General features: G+C 46.4%; 1 protein-coding gene across 2 annotated transcripts in view; it reads right to left on the reverse strand.

Annotated features, from left to right (window-relative positions):
* SPSB1 (splA/ryanodine receptor domain and SOCS box containing 1) overlaps window positions 1-16570 on the reverse strand; it is a 39330-nt gene extending 22760 nt beyond the window's left edge. Inside the window, exon 1 of one of the 2 annotated variants that reach the window (XM_087755504.1) lies at window positions 16361-16570. The gene's annotated coding sequence lies outside the window, so the exon portion shown is untranslated. Of the gene's footprint in view, window positions 1-16115; window positions 16138-16360 lie in introns of those variants that run through there. The other variant, XM_087755505.1, reaches the window with a different exon arrangement.
* Between the last annotated feature and the right edge of the window lie 1166 nt (window positions 16571-17736).

Genomic DNA, 17736 nt, shown 5'->3' on the forward strand with positions numbered 1-17736 from the left:
CTGGTGTCCTTCCAAGGACAGCCTGCTCTAAAGGGAACAATACTATTAAAGCAAAAGGACTTGCCACTACTAAGTATTCAGCAATACTGCAGGATAGGCGTAGTTGTGAAGTTAAATCAGAGTCACAGTTTGTTTTGTAGCTCACCTTTGACACTGACACAAGACTCGAAGAAAGCTTTTTTTATACAAATGTTTAATTGCAGTAAAGAAGTTTTAGTAGTAATGCTGAGACAAAGCAAGTAATTCATCTCCTCTGTGTTTCAGGGCAATTTGTAGGACAGAAACTGGTTATGAGAGTTTCTTAGACAAGCTGGGAAACAACCAACCAAAACCCCCAGATTCTAGCCTGGCTATGCAGGAGATAAGTCTTGCTGTCTATCAACTAATAAAGCAGCCTACTTCCAGAATTTAACTCTTCTGATAATATCACAGCAAGATGCCTATACAAGCTTATTTCACAGAATCCTAGACTAATTCAGGCTGGAAGGGACCTCAGGAGGTCTCTAGTCCAATCTCCTCCTCCAGGCAGGGTCAGACTAGGTTACTTAGAGCTTTATCCAGTTTACTCTTGTCAACCTCCAAAAATAGACTGTACCACCTCTGGGCAACCTGTTCCAATGCTTGACAAGCCCCATAGTGACAAAAACTTCTCCTTATACTCGGGGTTATGCATCTTCCTCCCTGTTCAAGTCATTCCAGTTTCTTAATCAGCCAGTTTCAGGTGAATTTAGTGTTAATCCTCAGGTCAAATAAAGCCTAAACAAGTGAATGTAGTTCAGCCTCTTGTACTAGTTGTTAGCACGTTCTTTCTGGACAGTGAATTATGCTAAGCAATATAAATATAAATTTAGTTCACAGGTCTCTTTGTCTTACCTTGCCACATGGAAAAACTCAGCATTCCTCTGCAACGTTTACCCAGATCTCTTCATCCTGGGCTTAAGTGTTGAAAAAGAGGACTGAAGTTACATCCTTGTGTATAAAGACCCAGTAGATCTTTCCCAGCTTAAACTGTAGACTCAGGTCTTTCCTGTCCTGAGGTCTGTGGAGACTGAAGGTGTCACCACTGAAGACAAAAGCCTCATAAAAGGAGACAGTTGAGTCACTGAGGAAGTGATTTTTTTTCATACTGTTTAGAAAACCATTCTGTTCACTTAGCAAAAGGATGTTTTCAGAAGTCAACACCCCTGCACATGCATCCAAAGCAGGAGCTCATCACACAATCATGACAGGTTCTTTAAATCAAGCTTAGGCTTCCTAACCTGAAAGTCTGACAGATTCTTCAATGCCTCCAAGCACCTGCCTATGTGCAAAAAAGCCTTCTGTGGCCTCCTGCAGAAAGTCCGGTAGTTTCAGTAGGATGAGGCAGACAAAAAAAAAAAAAAAACAACAAACATTGCCACTTTCAAAAAAGTGCCTTTTGCCTTTCATCTCCAAAAGCATCTGGCTTCTACCATTTTCTAGGAGGTATTTCCCCTAGCCCCTACTCTCAAATGAGATCTTGGACCCATAACCTGCACATCAGATGTGCCCCTGCTGCATCAGATGATAGTTCTTGTAACATGCTAAGAGATGACAGCAACATCTTTTCTTCCATGTCCTGGCCGCTAGCCAAGCCAGCCGTGGCCTAAGTTTAGGAATTCTTCCTTCCCCAAAGCCGCCTGCTACATGAGCAATGCTGTGGCTCAGCCTTATCCACCAGTTGCCCTCCCTATGAGGACAGGCATGCTCTGGGCCCCCCCCTTGGAGACATTCTTCCCAATGCATGCAGCTTACCCACATCACCCTTCAGGAAGTATTGCACCTCACAGGAACAGGGCTCATCTTTTTAAGTGGAAAAGATGAAAGCCAGAAGCTGGATGTTCATACAAACCTCGTGCTCCATACAAGTCTTTGAAGGCAGGAAGGCTAGGGAGGGCAGGGTGGACTGGGAAAGACAACACTGTCTGGCTAGAGGATACAGATTGCTTCACTACCACAATGAAGTGTTGAAGACTTGTGTTCTCCTCAGCTCCTTCCCCCTGCTGGGCTCCACCTTGAGCTATGGGGTTGGCACTCCTGTGACAGCATTAGCCACACACTGCAGCTTATAATCAGCTGTAAGAAAAACAATCTGCAGGAACACTGTGCATCAACATCAGTGCCTGCCACCCTCTTCCCCATGTACAGCCTCACCTTGAGAAGCTGAGCTGCATCTCTACCTCCCACCCAAAAAGAACAGTCACTGATGTTCCCAGGCAAGGAGGGATCTGCATGTTAAGTTAGAGCAAGCAGGGTTCAGGAGCTTTCAACCCTCAGATTTGTTTCAAAGGAACACAGAATTACCTTCAAGATAAAAACAGTTTTATTATCAAAGTTAACTAGGTACTTTGCTTTGAAATACAGTTTCTCCCTTGCATCAAAGGGCTGTTCATTTTAGTCTTGTAGCAAAAAAGTAGAAGAAATGAAAGCAGCATCTGCTTCGAAGAGATGAATGCAAGATAAAAGGTGTCTGTGACAGAAAGCTGGCAGCAGCCTTATGTTTTCTATTCAAGTTTGATCTGGGAACAACAACCACCCTTAAAACATAACAAAAGCTGTGGAAAAACCCTTTCCAAATCCAACAACATAGCCGGAAGATGCAATTTCTCTTCTCCAACTGCTGCAACAGCCAGTTGAGGTGAAGAGTCCAGACAAATCCAAACTTGCTATCCCAGTGTAATCAAGCACCTTGGCTTGCTCAAGCCCACAATATCCCCCCTTCAGCTTCCAATTCCCTCTTCCCCTCCATCTCTCCAGAGGGAAAGCAGTTTCCTAGGGATCTCCGTTAGCAAAAAGGAAGCAGAGTCACACCATGGCAGAACACCTCCAGAATGTTTGGGCATAAACGGCTTGCAATCCAGCCAGTAGAGAAAGGAAAAAAGCATTGGCATTTCTTGCCTGCCTGGTACAGTCTGTTCTTTGCAGAGAGTCAGGTCAGGATCATCATGAGTTTGTTATATAACACAAATTTTTACACGTGCTCAAGTCCAGTCCCGTAACAGAGGCCCTGAAGTTTGTCACAGAAGCGTATCAAGGGTAGGTCAACTGCGCTGTTTTAAGTGGATTTACTAGCACTTCACACATTAGGGCAAGAGATGGTAGCTTTTACAGCACTGAAAATACTAGGAAGAGCAGCCATGCTGTGGTGTACAATGGACTTCCACCGGAAACAACCCAAACAGAAAATTTACATTCTGCAATGCCACTTGCACTATCTAAGCAGGGAGAATATATAAGCACCTTGCTCTTGTCCACCCACTGCCCCAGTACCTCTGAAGCAAGTCCCTCTAAATATCTTTACTATGCAGACTCATTAGCTTTACTGAGGGTCACTTTGATCTGCCGTCCTGAGGTTTTGGGTGGGGAAGGACTCTTCTCTGCCCTTTCCCCATGCCTTCTAGTAGCATCAAGCTTCGTCTGCTAGAGCTTAGGGCAAGCATCCAGAAAGGACCAGATAGCTAGCACAAAAGTACAAGGTACAAGCAGCTCACGTGAAAACTAGCTATGAAACATGGATCCAATACAAGATTTGCAGAATCTAAATGCTATGTTGATTACCATGCACACATTTATTCTTTTACTTCAGCCCACGATTTCTGCAGTGGAAGCATGGATCCTCATCCTTCCACTGATTAGCAGTTACTATGGAAAGCTGCTTCTATCCAGCCTTTAAAATGTTTGAAACTATCAAGCAAAAAGAAGCCAACACAGCACACTCTGCCTGACCCAACCCATTGCCAGTCTCTAGAAAGATGTGTTCACCTCTCATTTCCGAGGCAGCTATCAGAAGCTATGTAACTCAAACATTGGTTATATGAGCAAAAACCCAAAGGAAGATCCAGATAAACATGCAACAGACCAGTGCCGAGACATTTGTCAACATTCAGCAAACCACTCCATCAGTATGCTTAGTAAGGTGAGCCCTCCACATCCAGGAATACACACAAGCAACAAGCTGTCTCACAGCAGCTCTCAATAAAGTGCTGAACTAAGAGGATATTCCTGGCAGGCAGATTACACAAGAGACAACTCACACTGCCAGCTTTACTGGAACATACACAGCAACTCCCCAAAGCAGAGCATTCTGGGATGATGCCTCACTAGATTTCTGACTTGTCATTAGCCAGAAAAGTTTAATGACATGGTTGGACTCTGTTTAAATATAATTGACCTGGGACATACCATAATTAGGAAGAGAGACATTCTACATCTGAATGAAGCCTATAGCTGGGCACAGTCTCAGCATGATGTAATGTTTTGCTTTCACCATTACCTGAAAGGGTCCTTGGAAATTGCTATGGTTGTTTGAGACAGGCAGGGTGACCAAAAGCTTCAGCTGGGTTCTTACATCATGCAGCAAAAGGCTTTACATAACATAGCACAATTTTAGAAACCCTTTCCTAGCCTGACTGCTTCAAGTTTTATCCCTATACAAGTGCAACTACACAAAACAGATTTGAAAGCGTAGAGAGCGCCAAAATGAAATAGATTAAAGCACATGATACAAACTGTGGCTGCAGGAATACACATGCTGCCTTCAGAGGACATCTGCTCTGTAAGGTGGCCAGATATCCAAGAGCAACTTTTTCCTGGACATAACAGTTGTGGTAACGCAGAACAAATGTTTTTGCCAAAAAGCACGACCAAGACATGCACCTACAGCACTGTTCACAGTTGCTTCACTACTGGTTAGTGTCCCAAGCAGCTGGTTCAAGTGGCAAGGAGGGGAATTTGTCCCTCAGTCTTACTGGGAAACACTCAGAAATGCATTCCTAAGCAACAGTTTCACTAGCTTAAGCTCTGTAAATCAAGTGATATTTTAAGTGGCTTCCTCATCACCTCCTGTGTGCCAACATTAAGCTGCACCTCAATCATTTAGTTTGAGCAACGAAGTAAATCTGTGTGATTAGGTCCAACACTGCTAATTTACATAGTGGTAGTGCCTCTCCATTGGAGAAAAGTGAGTATGAAGTAACAGTTCACATCAGTTGCTTCAGCACACGCAACCAGAACAACTGGTTCGGACATAGTCATGCTCTGAATCATGCAGAGGGGATATATTGCTGAAGAGATAGGATATATTGGCTGAAGAGACACATTTGTACAGGCTTTTTGACAGTAAAGAGCTTTAAGTGTCATCTTTTCAGATAGCATCTGAAAGCACAGTAATTTTTACTCTGAGCCGCTTTAGCGTAATCATCCAGACTCACAAGATTAAGTCTTGTATGGAACAGTCCATCTTTACACCCAGCCACAAGAATATTTCTCCCAAATTATCCACTTCCAAAAAGCCTCCCAGCTCAGCATCATCAACAACAGTTACATCAACAGGCATGATGCTGGAACATGGAAAGACTGCAATTAGAAGCATCCATGACAACTTCAACATCAGTTTGAGGAAGGATACTCTCAAAAGTGAAGTAACTGAACAGTTTGCAGCTCTACACAAGACTTCCCTCTGCTCCCCATAACTATGAAACATATCGGTCTTGCATACAGAGAGTACCCAGCCACATGTGATAATGAAGTTTAGTGCAGAAGTCCAGTAAGTCATGCAAAGCTGACTGATGCAAAGGTTTTCATTAGCTACCTGGTAAGACAGTCTCCTGCAAAGATGGCAGCTACTAGCACATGATCTTCATAAGCAAGGTTCCATAACACCCCAAGCAGCTTTGAAAAGATCTTTCCTTTAAATTAGGAAGAAGCACAATCTCCTGCAGGGAAGGAAAGAGATGGCCAGTGTTCAATGTCTGAGGTCTATCTGGGGGTGAGAAGGCATGCGAAGATGGTTTTTATCCCTTGCATTTCCACCTTCAAATGCCCTGACACCACCACAGAAGCCTGAGTAAGCAGAGTTTGAAGAACATGCATGTTCACCATCTCTTCCTTCCCTCCCTAGGGCTTCTCAGCAGACTAAACTGTGGGTTTCCTCTCTAAAACAGCAAAATTCCAGTACCTGTAATTAAGCCAACAGCTTTCTGCTGTGACTATTCCAGAGATTTTCATCCAAGTCCTTTCCATTCAAGTGAGCCATTCAAAAACCTCTCCAATGTAAGAGACAAGAAACAGCACTATAGTCAGTGATGGGACAAGTTCATTAGATGTAAGCAAGCCCGAGTTGTCTTATCTAGGCATTAAACAGCTGCTAGTACTTTTACAGTTTAAAGGCAAGACAAATGCTGTACAGGCAACCTATCCTCCCAACATACCACCATCATCATGGGTCCTCATAAGTCAACATGCCTTCTAAATAAGTGTTTAATATAAACATTTGTACAGTCACTTAATTCCTGGTGAATTAAGCTATTTGATGTGGGCCGCAGAAAGCTTCCATGACATCAACAGAAAGTTTCCAATTAGGAAACTGTTTTTGAAACACATTAATAGAACTTAAGTTCTATTAGAGAGGAAGAAACCTTGTAGAAACAGTCAAAAGATCTGTTCTTAAGAAAGATGCACTTAATATACTTAGGAACAAGCAGAAAAGATAAGCTGCCTTGCTTTTTCAGAGTTTAGTGAGTAAGAATTGTAGAGATATAAGCACAGTTATGTTAGCTGCTCCCTTCAGTATCTAAGGTTCTGTCTTTTCTAAGGCTGGTCAGTCTCAGCCAAAATATGTTCAACTGTTTTTTGGCTGGTACAGAAGTCCTTACTCCTCCTTTTGAGGAGGCTGGATGGCTTTGCCAAGATTTGCTGCGTACAAGCACCAATTTGAAAGTAATGAGAAGGCCACCACCACCCACCATTCAGTACAGCACAACCTCCCAAACATGGAATAGATGTAAACTGTCTAGAATGTCTAATGCCTGGAATATCAAACAAAGCCACCACATCCAACAGTATTTTCCTCCTTTAAAAACCTCACACAAAAAAAAAACCTTGCAGTTTTATTTCTACAATCAATTCATTACACTACTTCTAATACTCTATGAAAGTATAAACTGAAGTCACCCTACACAATCCCAGTGCTTTGGTGATAACATACTAGGACTTGAAAAAGCTAGCTAGAGATATTCACCCTGCATAAATGCATCTAGGCATGTATTAATTGGACTGCCCAGCTTTTCTATCAGACTTGCAAAGAAAAAAGGGCTACATTCAGCAATCTGCAAAGCCATCTCTTTCACTGCTGCCAGCCTGCCACCTGCTGGGCCCTCTGCTTTGTCCTCAGGCCTAAGGACAGGACTTCCATTTGATACTTAACAACCCTGGGTCAGACAGGATTTCCACGACAAGCTTGTTTTGTGGGTGTCTTAGACATGCCAAAACAAGATTTAAGAGTATATTGAATGCTGCATTAGCACAAAAGCCACCTCAGCAGTAAAATCACTGATGAGGCTTCTGCTGTACTGTTTTGCACCTTGAAATGGAGATTCCCATGAGGCCAAGTATTCGTTCAAGAACAGTCTAGACTTGAGATTGGCTGGCATTTTTGGAAGGTTTAAAGACAGCCTAATCCAAATAACATAAGAACACATGCCTCCGAAAAAGTACTGGTTATAATACCCTGTCCTTCCTCTTCACCTTAACAACCATAAGCTTGAAACCTTTCTCCTGTCTCAAATACACAGAGGGATTTGTCATCCGTCTTACTATATCATCTATAGCACACTGCTCCCCAGTACCCACTAAGGTCTTACCTGCATCAAGAAATCTCTTGCCACTTAAAGGTCTAAGAGCCACTCAATTCTTGTTTCTTACCAGAAACAGTGAAACCAATAACAGCCATCCTTCTCCATTTTCACAGAACATTATTTCTACACTTATCCCATAAAACACAGTCCAGCTGAGGATAAGCCATATATCTTATCTTGCTCTTGTATGTTCCTAGATGCATACCAAAAGCCATGCCACCCCTCTGGCCTAAAGCCCAAACCTGCTTCTGCCTACTAAGCTTAGTCAGGGGACACTGCACATGTCCCATCAGCAATGTGCAGTCAATGGAAATTCTGTTTACCCCCACTGTTAATGTGCTGCCACATGGTTGTGCCCACAGCAGCAAGCTGAGCTGTTCTACCTAGAGGGGTCTGGCTGGGAAGGGAACACCAGCATGCACTTACAACCATATCCCTCCATCAGGGGACAAAGATTGAAGGCACCTCATGAGTCACAGCCAAATTCCTTTTTGGAGAAAACATGTACAGCAGAAAGCCCTTATAGAAAAAGATATCACCAAGTATGTATGCAAGTACACCTAGCAGCAAAGATTCTCCTCTTCCAAAACTAATAAGCTCAGTAAAGCAGCAGATTCACTGGAGTTCCTTGTAGGCAAACATCTGGACATATCTGCCATCCTGGAGTGACACAGCATACTTGGCAAGCTTCCCCTAGTAAAACAGTGCACTGTTCTGGCTCTGGAGCAAGCAGAAGGCAGTTGCACAATCACACCCTGCCTGCCATTGTGGGTTATTGCTCCTTCCAGGCTCCCTCTAGTCAGGTGTCCCCTCCCAGTTAAAGTGTTGACACACAAAGCTGTGCCTCTTGCAAATCCAGTTCAGTGTCCACACACCAGGCTTTATCTGATTACTCAGATAAAGCCTCGGGATTTAATGTTCTTCATGCCAAAAGTGCAGATTTGGGCCTGTGTGGGCACATATGACCTGCCCCTTCAACAAGCTCACTGGAAGGCAAGATCTTACAGCCACTTCGCATGCCTCATACCCAGAGGATCAGAAGCACGTGAGGAACACCAGTACCTCAGTAAAACAGGAAAGATTCAGCTGGGGAATGCTTAGCATGAACCTTCCAAGAAAGCTCTCAGTTCCTTCAAAAGCTGCTTCTTGCAAACACTGAGTTAAGAAAGTTAAACTATTTAGCAGCTTGTTGGTCCTTGAGTAGATCATCTCAAAGTCAATTAACTAAGGCAGATAGCAAGAACTAACTACAGTATCCAAATTCCAGGATGAACCTCAGCCACTGAAATGGACCCATATTAATAAACATAAGATACACACTTTGCCCTTTCTTCTTCTCCCCATCCCAACATACAGCAAGTCAAACCCACAACTTGGAAAACCAGTAGCATATTATCATGCTTGTCTGCCTTCAGTCCCGGGATTTTCAGCATTACCCAAGCTCACAGCCATTTCACAGCAGATTAGCTGCCCCTTTTTAACTTCTACACAGCAGCTGTACATTGGCAAGACAGCATGCCACATACCTAACCTTACAGCAATATCCTGCTGGAATCAGTGCCATGTGTGCAGCCCTTCTGCCCTTTTCCTCTTAGGCAAAAAACTAAGCTATGCTAGCAAGATCTGAGGCACATGTGCCTGAATCAATACTAGAGTCAAGTCTGAGGCTGAAGCCCCTTATAACTGCCTGTCTGATCCATGTTGCAAGAGGGACACACAGCACTCCAAAAAACCTGTGAGGTAACAGGGAGGAAAGCAATGCCCTGGCTCACAAAAAAAGGAAACATGTTCATTAGATTGATTCATTCCCACCCCCAGCTCCATTTTGTTCCAGCTGGAAGTGCACAACATGCCACATGGAAAACCCCAGAACATTAGTAGTGAAACTGCGTGGACAGCAGGCAAGGAAGCCAAGTGTTTAAGCCAGTAGTGCAGAACCTTGACAGCAAGCTGTAGGGTAACACAGCACAGCCTGCAGCAGCTCATGCCTATCATATAACCCCACAACAGAAAGTCTAAGCAACTACATTTCCTGCCCATAGGAGTCAAGCCAGGTACTTTCTGGATTCACGCAGGCCCCAAACATCTTTTCAGCAAAAGTGTCAACAGGTTTCTTCTGCAGCTGTTCAACAGTTTATAGGAACTAGGGCATAAACGCTAATTCTCCAGTTCAGTTTACCCCTTACCAGCTGGTCCATAGAGTTTTAGGTATTTCTTTACATGGGCACCACTTGAAACTTCAAGTCCCAGATGTACTAGTGCCCTGGGATTAGTATGGAACAAAGCAATCCCTCCCTCATTGTCCAAGTTCAATAGCATGACCGGTCCAGCCTTTAAATAGCATGGGGAGACTGTCTATCAAAGAGATAGGCTCCACGTAAAACTGCTGACAACACAGCACCAACCCCATCCATTCCACATACCCAGTGTTCCAATTCCTCCATAGTATGGAGCAAACACTACTGTTCAGAAGCATTCCAGGGTCCTTATTCTCCTCTCAATGAGGAGCAATGCTTCTTTCCTTGCAGCACAGCTCACTAGGCTACACCACTACAGACCCAGGGATCCCAAAGCACCATATGACAATGGGTCATGAATGAATTAGGGTATCAAGGTAAGAACTGCACATTGGCAAACTCCAGGACTTCCTTCAAGCCTCCAAACACTGTAGTTGGAATCCAGGCATTTTTCACATCTCTACTTAATGTAGCATTTACCTTCCAAAAGGCCATTCAAACCAGAAGTTATCCACAGTGAAGTTCGCAAAAGTTTAAACTTAGAAATTCTAAACATCCAAGACGAATGCAGCCTTCTCATGTAAAGAACAGCTTGGCCTTACCCCTTGCTTGCTTTTCTTGGCTGTTTACCATCTGTGGCTCATGTTCTTTAGCGCAGAGTTGTTTCTGCAGTTTTTGTGCAACCGAGTGCCTTTGTACATTTATGGTGTCAAGGCACCATCTGGGATCTCCTCAGGACAGATTCCTGACTTGATAACATACCAGCTATCCAAAGAAAGCAGTTTGAAACTAACATCTACACAGCTGCTCCGACTTACAAGCTTCATCAAATTCCCCTCCCAGGCTAAAAGAAAAAGCCCATGTTTGGTAACTCCATTCAGACATTACCACCTTCTGCCCCAAAGCTCTCAAGTCAAAAGTTGTTGCTCTCACTTTGAAATCAGGCACATGGTAGTGTGTTTTGGTGGTTTTTTGGTTTCTGTTCAAGTAAAACCTTTCTCCTCCCAGGGGAAGTTTTGCAGGTTAAAAGCCTTACTATTATACAGTAGCAGCACAGTTTGAAGTCTCTCTTCCCATGTTCTAGAAGAGGAAAAACTAGCAGAGCCATAAGACAAGAAAATGTTAGTGGACAAGACTCTCCAGGGTTAAGGAAAAAAAATAAGGCAAGGGCAGGTGGCTGTTTCTCTATCCAGATCAGAAAAAGATGTTAATCCAAAAGTCTTTGAAGCTGAAGTTTGATGCTGCTTAAGCACAACACACAAAACCAGAAGGAAGGACAGCAAGACATCTACCACATGAATGAAACATTAGAAAGTCGTTGGCGTGCTAAGCCCCCCACTCCTAGCTGTGGCACTTCCACACTGTGGACAGAAAAGACATTTCCCACCTTTTCCACCCCACTGCCAGAAATCCCTGCATCACAAGTCTTTTCTATTCCAGCTGCTTTGATGAGCCACAAGGTAGAGCCCATTGAATAAAACCTGGTATTAGTATCCATCCCTGCTGAAGGTGATCGGACAAGAACAGCATTAACTTTATTTTCTCCCTTTTTAAAAACCCTAAAGCCAAATGCTGAGCGATTGAAGCAAGGCCACACATCAAGTCAGATGTCTAGAGAGGATCAGCCCACAGCTGTCCCTGGCTTGCAGCCCTACACTCATCCCTCTAAACCACACTCTCTGGGGCACACACAATACTGTCAGACTGCCACAAGCACCAGCTGGCCTGGAAAGCTCTGGACCTTAAGCCCAATCCCAAGCATGACAACCTGTGACAAGAAGAACTGTCCCCAGCAGTCATGAGAGCACCAAGCACCCATCTCACTAACCAGCACTTGCATCTGCTCATCCCAGTGGTCCAGGCCCAGAGCTCAAACTTATAGTTAACACACTAAGAAATTGTTCTTCCCTCTGTACTCTTTCCAAAGAAGGGGCCCCTGCAAAGGCAGCCTGCAGCACCCAGGCAGTCCATGGGGCTGGGACAGTTTTACTCACTTTCAGCGCAACGGTAGGACATTATTCATGGTTCGGCTGACTGTTCTGCCAGTACCCTTACTCACTGCCTTTACATACAGAGGGTGGACCTCAATATAGCATCCAGCTCACACCAAATCTATTTTACTAGGGAAAGTCTCTTGTACTCCCTTCCCTTAAACACTACAGAGTTGAGGCAGTTTGCGCTGCCCCAAAGCTACAGAAGAAAGCGGCTCCCATACCCAATTAACACCTAGAATGAAGATTTAAATCACATTTGCTATATAAAAAACACTCCTTAGTCACACACTGTTTCCAGACAGGCAACTCTGCAGCATCAGTAACTCCTGAGCCTCTTCAGGATCAAAACAACACTAGCACAGCCTGCTTCCAAGCTCAGACAGGTTTGTTTCAAGATCACACTGTATCCCTGGTTCAGGCAGATGGTGACAGATTGTCTAGCGACTAGCCAAGAAGTCACTAGTAGAAAGTTGCTGGCTTTTAAATCCTCCATAATAGGATGCATTTACAACAGACATTTTGGTTGACATGAAGAAACCTTCATGCTTCAAGAAGGAAAAGAAGTACGCAGCTGGACTGACTGCAAGGGAGAGAAGTCAAGCCTTGCCTATGAAGATGTACAGGGATTTGTTAGCACTTTGGTACTTGGTCAGTTATTCCGATCACTGAACAGGAGGAGGATTTCACTGCCACCAAGAATGTCAATTCCTGCAACTAAGTCAGGGAAGAACTGCCAAACAAACATATACCTAACAACACTGGCAATACATGTGTTTGTTTACTACAGAGTTGCAAGTTTATCAGGCAAGATAACTAGGACAAAAGAAAGTCACTGAAAGAGCTAGACTGACAGACATCCATCCCCTTGCTCTCAAACTTTTTCCTTGTGACATTTATGTGAAGCTGTTTGGGCAGAGACAGTGCAGAAGCTAAGTGTTTCAGTCTGTCCTTTGGTGGAAGGATCAGGGTAGACAACAGATTGCTCTTGACCTCCCAGCTGTGAGGCAAGCAGCAGCAGACATACAAAAACATCATACGAGTTCTCCCAATGGTATGCACCAAACCAGACATCCTCATTTCCAGTAGCGTGCTCATATCCTTCAGGCTACTTGGTTTGCACTTCTCTCCCGTGTGTAAGACAAGGCTGCATCTCAGTCACACTCATCACTACATTTATACATTACATTTCATTTATAGAACCCGCTGTAATTCCTCCAGGAAGGCATCCTGCCATGCACAAGAGCGTCCTTTGGTCTCCTGTCATACTCAGTTGCCCAACCAGACTGCTGAATCTTTCCACGACAGATCCATTATATATTCTTTCTAGGCTTGATACTACTTCACCCGAAGTATGATCACCTGGAAGAGAATTTCCTGATCAATGCCACAGACCAATTTACTTTAGCCCAGGAGCTTCCAAAGCATTACCTGTGAGGGCAGAGCAGTATGGAGTTCAAAGGGAATCTATGAACAACGCCTTCCCTACTTCTCTTAAAGAGGTGACGCTGCTTTAGTAGTCCCTGGGGAAACACAGTTAACTGTGGCACTTTTTCCCCACCATGTGCTTGGAAACTAGAACTTTTAAGCTAGATTTTCACACTGTGAGTGGGTGTGGCCATCTCCTGTAGCACATATCACATCTTTGCTAAGGACAACTGTACTCATCTTCCCCCCCCCCCAGCAATTATTTATTGAAACAGTGGCAGCTGTAGCAGTTACTCACATGAAGTAACTCAAGGGAATATTTTTTTTTTTGGTTACTCAGAGCAGCATAGTAACTGGAAGTGAGTCAACACCTTGACATCAACCCATTCTGCAGTGACCACCAGCAAAGCAGTCCAGTGACTGCAGTTTGGTAACCTTGGTTCTCAGACACTTACTCACTTCTATTCCGCAGGCATTACGCAGCTTTGTCTGGAAGCAACTAGTGTCCAACTTGTATCTTGTACCAGCAACTTAACTTGCTAAGTCCCATCACATGCTTGCAAATATAAAGGAGCAAGGCAGCAATTTCACAGCCAGCCACATACACCAGCTCTTGGTAGAGTCAAGGTTAGGGAAACTCATACCAAAACAGAGTTTGTTAGTATAATCCATGCAGGTCTAGTAAGCTGTCTCTCCACTGCTATAATGCTACATCACTCTACTAGTTAAAACATGTACAAGCCTCCTTCCACAGGACATGAAGATAAGCACAGCCCAGCTGAGGTCATCTCATTGATTCTCCCTGCCAACTTCAGTTAATTCTCACTCCCCTTGTCAACACAAGCCCTCAGTGCCTCTAGACTCGGTCAGTACATGTATACTACAGCCCAAAACAATAAGCACAGCTTGCATCGGCGTATCGGAGCTAGCCTATCAGGTGCCAATTCCAGTATATTCAGTGGCACCAGCCACAAAATTTGACTGAGACACAAACCTCAGCCAGCCATAGAGCATACTCCCTTCCACATCTCTTCTTCAAAAACTACATTGTGACTTGGAAGATGAACTGTCAGCACGGTCTGCACTCATTCACAAAGCCTGGCATACACAGCGTCCTGTCTGGCTCACTAGCTACAGATTTTTTAATTCCAGTAACTTCATGAATTCTTAATCAGCCCTTGCAAGACAGACTTGACAAGACAAGCAGCCCTTGCAGACTGCTTTCACTTTTTCTGAGGAAAGGAAATGTAGGGGGCTGGGGCGGGGGAAGACACAGGAGAGCAACAAGCAGAGCACATTTTCCACATCCAGGATCTAGCAGCAGGGAACTGACTCCACACAGATGCAGCACATATTAGCTAGCCAGTTCCTGGAATACAAACCCACAGCTCAGAAGTATCTAACATAAGTTTACAAACAAACTCCAACCACATTATAGTGCACTTCAGTAACCTCTAAAGCAGAGGAGAGAGGCTGCAAAAAGCCTGCTGCTGATGTACTGCAACAATACGATGCCTCCCAGAGGAATCCACTGCTGAAGTTCATCCCTTGTCTTCAAGGGGGGAGAAGAATAAACTGCTGCTTTACGCATCCATCTTCACAACTACTGAGAGCCATGACAGGGCCGGTGGCCAGGCACACGGACAGAGCAGGGAGGAGACAGGCGCAGCACCCGCTGGTTGCGCAGGGAAGACGCTCCTCCACAAGCCAGTGAAGTGCTTCTCAGCATGGCCATTCACTTTGTAAACAGTAGCACGGCTCCATCACATTCCCCGTAGTTCCCTTATCAACTCACTGCAGAAATATCCTTCCTCATAGGCTGGGATAGCCACTTTGACCCCATCCATCCTATAGCCAGATCTCTTTTACTGCAAGCCACTGAAAACTCCACGTAGTTTGGTTCTGGTAATTTGGCAGTCAGCTTGCACCCAGCAAGACTAAGCTGCCTATACTACTGTGCTTTGCAATGCTGGATCTGGTGTAGAAACCAGACATTAGAGGGGTGGGAAAAGTGAAGACTGCTTCTAGAACAAAAGGTTCATAAATTCATCCTGCATTGCTATGAGGAAAAAAAGAGCTGATCATTCTCCAAGGTAGCAACTCCCATTTTTACAATCATTTTGTAAACTTCCTTATCTTGAGCAATGGCTCAGACAATTCATCCGTTTCTAATCAGGCATGGCCACCACCAGTCATCAGCCACACTGACCGCCCCCTTCTCAGCCAGGTAATAAGGAGAACAAATGGCATACTTCAGCACAAGGCTACAGCAAGATTAGTCTCTTCTCATAACAACAGTCTAGGTACTTCAGATATAGGATTATATAAGCTCCCATTGTATTAGCATAGGTTTATGTAGTAAAAAACCAGACATATTAATTACGCCTTGTAAGGTGTGCTCCAGAGACCACCACTGTAACCACAGATACTGAACAAACAACTCGACTTCCTTAATGAGCTGAAGATCTCTGAACTGACATTATCAGTGTTTGCTTTTCAAATCCACACACAGCTACGCCAGCTGGCCTCTGGCAGCCACCCATCTCACGGTATCCCAACCGCAGCTCCAGGAGCCTTGCAAACGCTGGGAGTTCTTCAGGCCCCGATACTGGCTTGAGCAACGGGTGCCCCATTAGCCCCAGCACTTCGGGCCCAGCCACCGCGACCATGCCCCACTGACACCAGTGCTCCCCAGGGACAGGGCCTTCCACGCTCATGGGCAGCCCCACAGCCAACGCCAGACGCTGCCCGAGCCACCGTGCAAGCGCCTTCGAGCTGCTCGGGAGGGTCAGAAAGCATGGCCTCACCCCAGCCTGGCGTTTGTTGGTTTTGAAGTTGGCACCGGTTCCGAGCAGCTTGCACGGGCGGGAGGGGAGCAGGGAGGAGAGACCCGAGGCGCCTCCGCCGAGGGACGGAGGTAAGGCCGCGGCAGCCCGGAGCCCGCTGCGGGGAGCCGGGCCGGCGGCCGCCACCCCGGGGAAGGGCCGCCGCGCAGCCGCCCGGGCCCGCGGGCACCCGCCTCGCACCGCGCCCGACCCCCGCCGGCTCCTACCGTTCCCAGGCTGCCGGCCGGACCATGGCAGCGGCCCGGCCGGAGGCTGCTCCCGGGGCCGCGGCGCGCAGCGGAGCGCGGAGAGGGCGCCGCCCGCCTCTCCTCCGCCGCGGCGGGGAGGCTGGAGCCGCAGCGCCCCGGCTCCTCCCGGCGCCAGGCGCGGCAAGCGGGGCCGGGCCCGTCACATGGCCCAAATAGCGCCCGGCGGCGGCCCCGCTCCGCCCCCGGCCTGGCCCGGGGCGCGGCCCGCTCCGCCCGGGCCCGCTCCGCCCCGCCCCGCCGCCGGCAGCCCCGGGGAAGGGGGCGGGAAGCGGGGCGGGGCCGGGGGCGCGGAGGAAGCGGCGGGGCCGGGGGGCGCCGCCGCGGGGCGGCCTCGGCGGGGCGGCCCCGGCCCGCGGGGCCCGGAGGCGCAGCCGGCGGCGGGCAGCGGCCCTCGCCCCGGGCAGGGGGACGGCGGGCTCGGGCTGCGACGCTCGGCCCCCGCCCCAGGCAGCGGGCGGGGGTGAACGCTGGCCAGCCGGCGGTACTGCTGGGCGAAATCGGGCCGGTGTAATTCTCGCCGCCCTGCTTGCTCCGAGAATGGCTAAAAATAGCCGCGAGTTTCAGGCTTAGCGCTGTTTCTTTCTTTGTGGACAATCTAGTCGCTTTTTAATGAATTGCATCCTCGGCGTCCTCATACATTGCCACAATGTTGCAATATTTGCATTGCAAATACTCCGGGGAACGTGTGTTTGCTTTCTTAAAGCCGATTTGTTTACCAAAATAAATCAGGGAAATACAATTCTGTTCCTTTCAGTCTTTTTTCAAAAAGCAACTTTTTGGACAAATCTGACCCAGCAATGTCTCTTTGAGATGATTCATTTTTCAGCATTCCCAGACAAAAAGGGTCTGTTTGTAGCAATACTGCTTGGAGCTATAAACCAGTGGATTGTCATAAATTAGGCAAGCCCTGTTCCATGGGATACCTCCAAGGACCACCTAAGAGCTGCAGGAAGTGGTATGAATGATTCAGGAGGTGGCAGCCTGCCATCTGAGTCAGTACAGAACAAATGCCCCTGCACGCTGCTGAAGTCACTGTTTTTTGGGGTTGGACATCAACACTGGGCCTTGACCAGTTCTCATCACTAATGGTCTTGGGGCACATGTGAAAAAAAGAGCAGGGTTAATTTGTGTGTCCTCGTTTTTTTACGTCCCTGCTTCCGGAGGACTTTGCTTTCATCTCGGCTGAACTTCATTTCCAGCACGAGGCCTTAATTCAAACAAGGCTCAACCATAAATGTGCAAGTGCCTGCTCCTTCCCTACCTTTTAATTAGACAGGATACTCAGCCGTTTTTCTCCTGGCTGTGCGCCTCTCAGGGAGCAGGGAGGTGAGCAG

This window comes from Nipponia nippon, unplaced genomic scaffold (genome assembly GCF_047370975.1).
Source record: "Nipponia nippon isolate SJK-2023a ecotype South Korea unplaced genomic scaffold, ASM4737097v1 scaffold_19, whole genome shotgun sequence".
Lineage (NCBI taxonomy): Eukaryota > Metazoa > Chordata > Aves > Pelecaniformes > Threskiornithidae > Nipponia > Nipponia nippon.